Here is an 11,088-nt window from a genome sequence, read left to right on the forward strand (position 1 = left end):
GCCTCGGAAACTTTGGGAGAGGAAAGATCAATGAGAATGGTCAGCGACTGCTTGAGCTTTCGTGTCACCACGGCCTGTGCGTGACAAACACATTCTTCAAGTGCAAAGAGATCCACCAGGTGTCATGGAGGCACCCCCGCTCCCGCCACTGGCACCAGCTTGACCTCGTCATCACCAGAAGAACGGATATTGGCAGCACCCTCCTCACCCGCAGCTACCACAGTGCAGACTGCGACACGAACCATGCCCTCGTGGTAAGCAAGGTGCGCATAATGCCGAAGAGGTTGCACCACTCCAAGATGAAGGGTCGCCCACGCATCAACACCAGTTGTGCCAGCAACCCAGTTAAGACCCAGCAATTCATCAACAGGATGGAAGATGCACTCAGCGAGGGAATGGCGGCAGATGACATTATCGAATCCAATTGGCCACGTCTCCGCGACGCCATATACAACTCCGCCATTATTGCTTACGGGAAGAAAGAGCGGAAGAACGCTGACTGGTACGAGGCTCACTGGGAAGAAATGGAACCCGTGATCGAGGCTAAGAGGAAGGCCCTACTGGCTTACAAGGCCACGCCCACTCCCAGTACACTTCAAGCTCTACGGGCTGCCAGGAACAAAGTCCAGAAGACCGCCCGCCACTGTGCCAACACCTATTGGCTAAACCTGTGCAGAACCATCCAGGAAGCCGCCGATATAGGCAACGCATGAGGAATGTATGAGGGTATCAAGAAGGCAACAGGCCCAATCCCCTCCAAGATCGCCCCCCTTAAGTCCAAGACAGGTGAGGTCATCACTGACCAGGAACAGCAAATGCGGCGGTGGACCGAGCACTACCTCGAGCTGTACGCGACGAGGAACACCGTAACAGACACTGCTCTTAACGCCATCCCAGACCTACCAGTCATGGAGGAGCTAGACACCCCACCTACTGCGGCAGAGCTCGGCAAAGCCATCGACCGCCTCGCTTGCGGGAAAGCACCAGGAAGCGACGGAATCCCTCCAGAAATCCTAAAGAACGGGAAACCAGTCCTGCTACAGCCACTCCACCATCTACTCTGCCGCTGCTGGAAGGAGGGTTACATCCCCCAGGATATGAGAGACGCCAACATTATCACCATGTACAAGAACAAAGGAGACCGCAGCGACTGCAACAACTACCGGGGCATCTCTCTCCTCAGCGTCGTCGGCAAAGTATTCGCCCGGGTCGCTCTTGCCCGCCTGCAGACCCTTGCTTCCCGCGTCTACCCAGAGTCCCAGTGTGGCTTCAGAGCTGGCCGATCAACAGTGGACATGATCTTCTCCCTACGCCAGCTGCAGGAGAAGTGTCACGAGCAGCATAAACCACTCTACCTCGCCTTTATCGACCTCACGAAGGCGTTTGATCTGGTCAGTCGAAGCGGACTCTTCAGCTTGCTATGGAAGATTGGCTGTCCACCACATCTGCTTGCTGTGGTCATGTCCTTTCACGACAACATGCACAGCACGGTGTCCTACAACGGCGCAACCTCTGAGGCCTTCCCAGTCAGCAGCGGAGTAAAGCAGGGCTGTGTTCTCGCGCCTACGCTGTTCGGAATCTTCTTCTCCATGCTCCTCCAATACGTCTTTAAGAACTGCAGCGAGGGTGTCTTCATTCACACCAGATCCGATGGCAAGCTCTACAACCTGGCCCGTCTACGAGCCAAGACCAAAGTCAAAGAGGTGCTCATCCGTGAGATGCTCTTCGCCGACGACGCAGCCTTGACATCACACTCCGAAGAGGGACTCCAGCAGCTAGTCACTTGCCTTTCCCACGCATGCAAGGAGTTCGGACTAGCCATCAGCCTGACGAAGACGAACGTTATGGCTCAAGGCACGGGGACTCCCCCATGCATCACCATCGACGGATACACCCTGGAGGTTGTCAACGACTTCACTTACCTCGGGTCCACCATCTCGAGCTCTCTGTCAGTTGACTTGGAGGCCAACCGGAGAATCGCCAGGGCAGCCACAGTTATGGCCAAACTGAACCGGCGAGTGTGGAACAATTCTAGCCTCACTGAGAAAACCAGACTGCGCATCTACCAAGCCTGCGTACTCAGCACTCTCCTCTATGGCAGCGAGACCTGGACCACCTACGCAAGGCACGAAAGGAAACTCAACAGCTTCCACATGAGGTGCCTGCGACGCGTCCTGCATGTCGCCTGGCAGGATAAGGTCCCCAACACCGAGGTGCTGAAGCGAGCCAACATGAGCAGTTTGCATGCAGTTCTTAGTGAGAGACGCCTCAGGTGGCTCGGCCATGTCAAAAGAATGGATGCAGGCCGTATTCCCAAAGACCTCCTCTACGGCGAGCTAGCAGAAGGCCAGAGGATGACAGGGCGCCCAAAACTGCGGTTCAAAGACATCTGCAAAAAGGATATGACACAATGCTCCATCAATCTCAACACATGGGAAGTTCAAGCAGACGACCGCCTAGCCTGGAGGCTCGCGGTCAGGCAAGGTACGTCACGCGCAGAGGCTGCGCGCAACGAGGAGGCGGTCCAGAAAAGATCGAGGCGGAAGCAGCGTCAACAGCAGCAACAACAGCCATCTGCCTTCACCTGTAACAAGTGCGGCAGGGATTGTCACTCCCGAGTCGGACTGCACAGCCATTCTCGGCGGTGCAGATAGACTCTCAAGAAGCTACGCCATCGTCTCTCGAGACGGACGGCTGCCGATGATGACGATGAATTCACTGAGTAATAAACTAGTAGCTATGAATTAAGACTTATAGTGTTTATAAAGAGAATGTAGACATTATGTATTAACTTCTTCTTTTTTCTTTTTCATGCCTAGGTTGTATCTTACTGTGGTGCTAACAGGGCCACAGCTTGATCCCGTTGCACCCCTCCTGTCAGTTATCCAATTACAGGTGCTGTGCATGGGAGGAATAAGCATCAACAGACCTTATAATCTTGAGGTTACATGTGAAATTTGCAATTTTTATTTCAGTGCATCACTGTTTCAGGCTTATATCTGTGAGCCAGCAACTTTTTGTCTAGTTAATTGCCTCAATTTTACAGAACCTTCTTAAGACCCATGACTGCGATGAACTCAGTGATGGAGTATTTATGTTCTTAGGATTCCTAGGGACTGGAAGAGCTAAAGGCTGAAAGGGAACCATCACAATGAGACTGTACCTCCTGTTGTTTTTCTCTAAGATGTTTTTCTTCACCTTCTCCCAACTCTCTTCCCCATGGCCCCCAACATCGTTGTGCTGCTGGGGCTCTTCAGCTCACAGGCATTCATTCCCCTGCGTGCTCCATGCTGGCTTCCTCCTTCCTACAAAGTTCTCCAAATCTCTTCCCTACATCTCAGGTGCCAGCGTTCTCTGCTCATCTCTCCCCCAAGGAAAGATGATGTAATCACCAAGTTCACTGTTTGAAAACTTGACATTCAGACAAACATTTCTCTGTGTTTCCTTGCATAGCCCCACCACTTGTTTATGCAGTCCCACCCGGAGTGGCCAGCCCCTGGCATTTCCCCACTGGGGTATTTTTAGGCCGTTATCACAGCTACCCTCACCTCACAGGCTTCGAAAGGAAGGTTTCCAAGCTTACTTCTCCCTCCAACCATGTACAGGCAGAGGCTGGAAATGGAGTGGAGGATGGGACGAGGCATGAATTGACTCCCAGTATAGCTCAATCAGGAACAGCCCAAATAAAAAGCCAGATTTTGAGTGTCTCACACTGTTTAGCTCAGAGTTCACAGTGGCCTGCTGCTGAAGCGGCTAATCAGGGGCTGCTCATCCTCACTGGCCTCTGCGCCAGGCTGTTAGAAAGCTGCTTAGGCAGGGAGCTCAGGCTCTGGTTGTTGAGAACAGGCTGCACGGAGCCACCAGCCCGTCTGGGGCGCACCTCAGTGGGGATGTTTTCGGACCTTTCACGATTAGTGACCACATGGCCATTAGACATAGTTCTGTTACTAAGGCCCCAGTCCTGACTATGGCTTTTCATCTTGGCATTGAGAGGAAAAGGAGTAGTAGGAAGTTGGCTTTTTAACACTCTAACATATTCTAAACAAAGACGGCCACCACTCTCATTTCATTTTTTATAAATTGTTCTTCATGTTTGTATAGCCCCTATGATGATATTTTAATACTTTAATATTCTTTTTTTATAAGTATATTTTATTGATTGTGTTGTTACAATAGTTCCAATTTTTTCCCCTTTGCTCCCCTCTGCCCAACACCCTCCCTCCCCCAACAATCCCCCCTCCCCAAGTCCATGCCCATGGGTCGTACATACAAGCTCTCCTGCCTCACCCTTTCACATATTCTTCTTCTTCTTTTTAAAATTAATTAATTAATTAATTAATTAATTATTTTAACAATAAAAAATAACAATCCCTCCCTCTCAGATTTAAGACTCTTTATAATCTTATAAAGGACAATGGGCAAAGGTCTCGAGCTCCTCTAGCTGCTTCAGGCTGGACATGGTCGTCATCCTACCTACCCTTGGGTCTAGAAATTCCTAATAAGAGTGGGGGTATGGAGGGGAGGGTGGCCTTCCCACATGGGGAAGGATTGTGCAGACTCCAGGTCGGTTGGCTGTCCCTGGACAACGGCATGCTTGATTTAACAGGCTGGCATCCTTGTTGTATTCTGGAGGCAACAGGGTTAAAAGACATCATTCAATCCATAACCACTAGATGACAAAAGGCAGGTATTAATTTTTCAATGTCCCACATTAGGGAAAAGAAGGGCTTCTTTGGAGGAAGGTGTGCCAGGTACATCTCACCTGTCCAAAACCCTTTTGCCCATTATACTTAGTTTGGGCTGAGGGAAATAGTTTAGGTTTACCCCCCTCTCATACCTCTGGGCTCTTTCTGTCCAAGCCATTAGGACAGAAAAGAGAAACCAGTTTTAAAGTGAAGCCCACAGACCACCCCATTCTTCACCAACCCAGCCACTTAGTTCAGCCAAACCATTGAGTCTCAGGAGGCAGCGAAGCAGACAGGATTAAGTGAGGCCTATATGTATAGACAATCACTCAGGTAATGAGATCATAGGCTTATGCCCTTTGAAAACAGAAAACACATGTTAATTTATGTAACATAACCCACATACAAATCTCTAAATCTGTAGGACTGTCTTATCAGAAAGACATCCAGTTGCAAGGCATTTGACATTCTTCTTGCCTGTAAATTAAACATCTTTGATAATACCACAGACATAGTTTAATTTTCAAATCAAAACAAACTTTAAATGAAGATAAACTTTAAAGATGGTTAGCTGCACTACTTTATAGTCTACCACTGAGCATTGTGATTTTCCTTGAATCACAATTTTTCTCCCTAAGATTACCCTCCTTGTCATTAAAGGGACTGCATTGTCCATTTTTAATTTATCCTGTTCATTTGCATAAACACAACAAGAGCAGAAAATTATCACTTATGATCTTTAGTTCTGCTTTGCTGGAACTTACACAAGGAACATTTAGGGTGACCTTCAGTCTGCCCTTCAGGGCACAGAAGCAGAACCACATACCTGGCATTCAGCCTTGCCTATAAACACCTGTCATTTCCAAGTCCTTCTGGTTTTCCATTGTGCCTTAAGGTCCCTTTTAGCTATCTTTCAGGAAAACAACCTTCATTCCTTCCCTGGAAAGATTGCCATGGACCACACATCCAACCACGGTACCAGGCCTTTTATCTCGTGGACTTTTATTACCTTTGAAAGTCAATCCCAGTTCCTCAGTGCTTTTTGGTAACAGCCAGAGCCCAAGCATGTCTCCTTTAGGCATGACATCCCAGTCAAAGTCTTAGTCAAAAAAACCTCTATTAACAACTGGTCTTATTAGTTTTATGCAAAGAAACTTATGTCATTACTTACTTGTTCAGAATGCCAAACTCTGGAGGGATCAGATAGGGAGAAAAATATACAGTGTGAAGGAAAATCCTTGTCCTTCTAATATTCACTGAACTTGCATTTCCATTCTTTATATATTTTTTTTTCCCCCACTAAATTTTTTTTTTGTTTTTCCATTACAGTTGTCCCATTTTTCCCCCTCTTGCTTCCCTACCCCCTGCCCCCCCCTTCTCCCACATTCAGTCCCCACCCAGTTTTCCATGTCCATGGGTCATTTATACATGTTCTTTGACTAGACCCTTCCTCTTTTTACCCCTTCTCTCCCTCCCATCTCCCCCTTTGTTACTGTTAGTTTATTCCTTGTTTACATACCTCTGGTTCAATTTTGCTCATTTGTTTGTGTTGTTCATTAGTTTCCCGTAATAGGTAATAGCATAAGGTATTTTTCTTTTGTTGCCTGGCTTATTTCGCTAAGTATAATTCTCTCTAGTTCCATCCATGTTATTGCAAATGGTAGAAGTTCCTTCTTTCTTTCAGTACTTATTCATTGTCATTTCCCCCCTTTGTACTCGTGTTCCTCTCTGTCTCTCTCTGTTTTTTCATCTTCTTAAAGCAGACCCTTTAGCATCTCTTGCAATGCTGGTTTGGTGGAGATGTATTCTTTTAGCCTTCTTTTGTCTTGGAAACTCCTTATTTCACCTTCCATTTTGAATGAGAGCCTTGCTGGGTAGAGTATTCTTGGTTGTAGGCCTTTGTTTTTCATTGCTTGGAATATTTTTTGCCATTCCCTTCTGGCTTGTAGTGTTTCTGCTGAGAAATCTGATGATAGCCTTATTGGAGCTCCCTTGTATGTTATTATTTGTTTCTCTCTTGCTGCTTTTAGGATTCTCTCTTTGTCTTTGAATGTTGCCATTTTAATTATGATGTGTCTTGAAGTGGGCCTGTTGGGGTTCATCTTCATTGGGACCCTCTGTGCTTCCTGGACTTGCGTGACTCTTTCTCTCCTCATGTTAGGGAAGTTTTCTGTCATTAGTTTTTCAAAGAGGTTTTCTGTCCTTGCTCTTCTTCTTCTCCTTCTGGAATTCCTATGATATGGATATTATTACGTTTCATGTTGTCTTGCAGCTGTCTTAGAGACTCTTCAGTCTTGTTCAGTCTTTTTTCATTTTGTTGCACTGTCTGGGAGTTTTTGTCTACATTGTCTTCCAGCTCACTGATCTGATCTCCTGCTTCCTCTAGCCTGCTTTTAATTCCTTCTACTGTGTTCTTCAATTCAGAGATTGTATTCTTCATTTCCTCCTGGATCTTATTGATAGCTTCTATGTCCTTTTTCATGCTGGTGTAATTCTCAGTAAGTTCCTTGTAGTTTTTCTGGAGTTCTTTGTAGTTTCCGCTGAGCTCATTGAGCTTCTCCATAATCCATGCTTTCAATTCCATATCTGATCATTGGCTCCCCTCTATTTCATTTAGCACTCTTTCTGGGGATTCTACCCTTCCTTTTGATGGGGGGTTGTTTCTCTGTCTCCCCATTTTTGTGACTCCTATTGTTTGTTGGTGCCTCTTAGAATGATCTGCACTTCCTGGATCTGCCCCTGGTTGCGTCAGATCCTGTACCAGTCTGGTCCTAGGCAGCCTGTTGGAGACTTCTAGGGATCTACTGCCTTTGTCTGACTTCTTTAGTTGTTAATCTATTCAATCTGTGATTAGATGTCAGGCTTAAGGACCATGGGTGTGGCAGCTTAATTCCTGTAGGCTGGGCTTTTGCTTCCCCTCAGGCTGACGCCATTTGGAGTGGGGGGAATGGTCTGCCTACAGCACTGGGGATGAGTCAACACTGGGACCCGGCCGGCCGCTTCCCCAGCTCTCCCCTCAAAGCCACGACACCAAACTCTCCCCAAGCATCTCTAGTCCTCTCTGTCTTCCCTCTGCTCGAGCAGAGGGTAAGTGGGGCCAAAATATTTTCGTATGTGATCCGCTTAAGAGCTCTTTTTTCTCCTGCTGTTTCTCTCCAGCTAGCAAGAAACCCTGTGGCTTTTCGCTTTTCACAGCTGGATACTATTTCACTTTCCGCTCTGTTGCTGTAGGCTGGGAAGCTCAGCTGGGGGTTTAGATCCTGTCCTTCTCAGAGGGAACCTCCAGCTGCTGAGCTGTTTCTCAGTCCCTTCAGCTGCTATCCTTGTGAGTCCATCCAGCCCTCCGCGTCTCCGCACTCCCTGTTACAGAATTCCTGGGCTGCTCCAATTGAAACAGAACCCAGAGGCTCTTTAGTTAGGGGCCCGATTGCCCGCAGACAAAATTATCACTCTCAATACCAGAGTTTAGTGAAAAGAAAAAGAATTGTTTATTTAACAGTTAAATAGATTTATATTATTTGCGGATTTCTGCTGTTAAGTCTTATGCTCTTTAAAACACTCATAAACACATATCCTTGCCTCCCCCCTACCAAACCTGGCCAGTCTTAGGAAGGTCAGAAACACCGTTTCCCTACTTTCCAAACACAGTTCAGCTTTACCAGCAGCTGCCAGTCACTCAATTCTGATTGGGGAGGTCCTTTCTGTGCTGTGGTGCCCACCACCTCTCAATGCAGAACCGCCCGGATTCTCAGCCTCCTTGCAAACTGCCTTCTTCCTGCAAACCACATGGATCTCCTCTCCTTCTCAAAACCGCATGGCAAGAGCCTCTTCTTAAAGCAGCCTGGAGACCTGTTCTCCAAGCCACATGGAGGGAGCGCATAAGAGCAAGAGAGAGCTAAAATGTCCGCAGCTGCTTATATGTCCCTGACTGCGTCCTCTGACACAGTGGGTGTTCCAAACAGTTCTGACCATTCACAGAACCTTACGTAGGCTCTGTGTGCTTTTTCCATACCATCCCCTGGTTCAAGACCCCTCCCATCTACCTGAGGCTTTGGATGCATTAAAGCCATTTTGCATAAGAAAGACACTAACCCTGGTTCCACCAGCCTCAGGCATATGGAGGCATTCTGAAAGCTGCTTCCTTCTTCCTATCCCCCAGCCGCAAACTCTGGGGATTTTTGGGCTCCCCTCTTTCTGTAACATCCCTACTGGTCACATTGTGATGTAGTGGCCTTTTCTGTCTCTCCGTGGTTATAAGACTTCTTTCCAGCTAGTGTTCAGTTGGTTATTCCAGATGATTTCTCCAAAATTAAGTTGTAAATCCAGACTAGTTCTGGGAGGAGGTTAGTGTAGCTTCCACTTACTCTTCAGCCATCTTGTTTCTCTAATATTCTTTCATAAACATTTCCTGAGTTCTCATACAATCTTAATGATAATTGTATTGACTGCCTAATGCCTTGCTTGTTCCATATTTAGGTTTTTGCAGAAGTCACTTAGTTGAAGAAGGTGCCGGAGAATGCAGTACTTCCCAGGGATGTGGTAAGGGGTGCCGCAGAGGGGGTTCTAGTGCCCACTACCACCTGAGGGCAATGGGTTCCTTGGAGATGGGGTTGTTACAGGATGCTGAAAACTGCTCACCTGTTGGTCTGACACTAACCCTGGTTCCATGTACAACTCATGCTTTGCCTTAAAAAAAATGTATGTAAAGAAAAAAGTTGAGGCAAGTGTCATTTTTTTGTACTACATGAATCATATGGTGCTTATGAGGGTCCCAAAGCCAGGTCCCAAAGCCAGAACCCACTCGTCAGATCAGGGAAAAATTTCTGCTGGGTCCCAGGACCAGCAAGGCTGCAGCAGGCATTTCTGCTTGAGGTTGTGAAGTGGGTAGTGGATGGCCTTCTTGCTCCCCCCGCTCTTTGTTCCACAGCTACAACCAAGTGGCCCTGCCCAAGCACCTGGGGTCATCCCACAGCTGATATAGCGAGAGTTAATTAGCCTTAAGAATAGGAATCACCTTGGGGAAGAGTACTGAAAGTATAGATTCTTGGTCCCCACCCCCAGAATGGTAGGTCTAGGATGGGGCCTAAGAATTATAGGATATATTTAATGATGCCTTGTAATTACTTTTATAAATAGTATTTAATCATGAATAATAGTACACAGTAAACTCTAGTTACAGTGATGTATTGCTGATGAGTCAGATGTGTATTTGTAAATTAGAGCTGACCTCTGATTCAACAACCATTAAAGTATGAACCTGTCATTTATTGTGTGTACCTGCAATGGTCTTCTTTCACCACTAGGAGGCAAAGGTGTGGTGTTTCTGCCTTTTTTTCTGGGAGCTGAAAACCACCTGGGAAGGTGCCAGACAGCAGTGTGGTCCTATGAGCCCAAAGTCCATAAAGGGGGTGGGAGTGGGTGCAGTGAAGGAAGCCAGTGAGGTAGGAAAAGAAGAAAACTAATACACTCTTCTGTGCTAGATTCTGTGTTAAGCATTTACACATACATACATATCTAATTTAATCCTCTTAGCTGCCCAATTTACGGATGAGGGAACTTGAGAATTGGGGAGATAGAATAACCTGCCCAAAATAATAGAGCTAAAACTGCTGGAGCACAGATTTTTAACAGAAGCTGTCTTGCCTCCAAAACCTGAGATTTGAACCCAAATAATACCAGAGGGAAAGCTAGGGTTCCTCACTAAAACTTGGCTTTATTTTTATTTTATTTATTTATTTTTTATTTTATTGATTCTAGAGAGAGGGGAAGGGAGGGAGAAAGAGAGGAAGAGAAGCATCAATGTAAGAGAGAAACATCCATTGGTTGCCTCTTGCACGCCCCTTGACTAGGGACCTACCCTGCAACCCAGGAATGTGTCTTGCCCAGGAATCCAACCAGGGACCTTTTGGTTTGTGGGATGGCACCCAACTCACTGAGCCACACCAGCCAGGGCTTGGCTCTATTTTTACCAATGACAGCTCTGTTCTTGTCTATGCCCAAACCACAGCTGCTTGTGAACCTCATGCTTCACATAGCTATGTGCATGCTTTTGCCTGCTGAATAGGCTTCAGGATCCTGGCATGACTCCTTTCTTTCCCAAAATTGAAACAACCAAGTATCTGATAGAGTCGGGCCCTGAATCCTAAAGGACTGACCAGCCATCCCAGTCTAGAGCTCTGGAAATGTTTGTGAGCAGCACTCATGCCATCAGCCCTGCCTAAGCAGGGGCACTGGTACCCAGGCCTCCTTGTACCTTGCTTTCAAATGTGCAGCATCACCCATTTGGGTCAAAATTGTATTGTCCTACTTTTATTCAGTTATGTATATTGTTTTTTAAAAATATTTTACTTATTTATTTTTAGAGAGAGAGGAAGGGAGGGAGAAAGAGAGTGAGAGAAACATT

This window comes from Furipterus horrens, unplaced genomic scaffold (genome assembly GCF_987537825.1).
Source record: "Furipterus horrens unplaced genomic scaffold, mFurHor1.1.pri manual_scaffold_6, whole genome shotgun sequence".
In the NCBI taxonomy this organism is placed as follows: Eukaryota; Metazoa; Chordata; class Mammalia; order Chiroptera; family Furipteridae; genus Furipterus; species Furipterus horrens.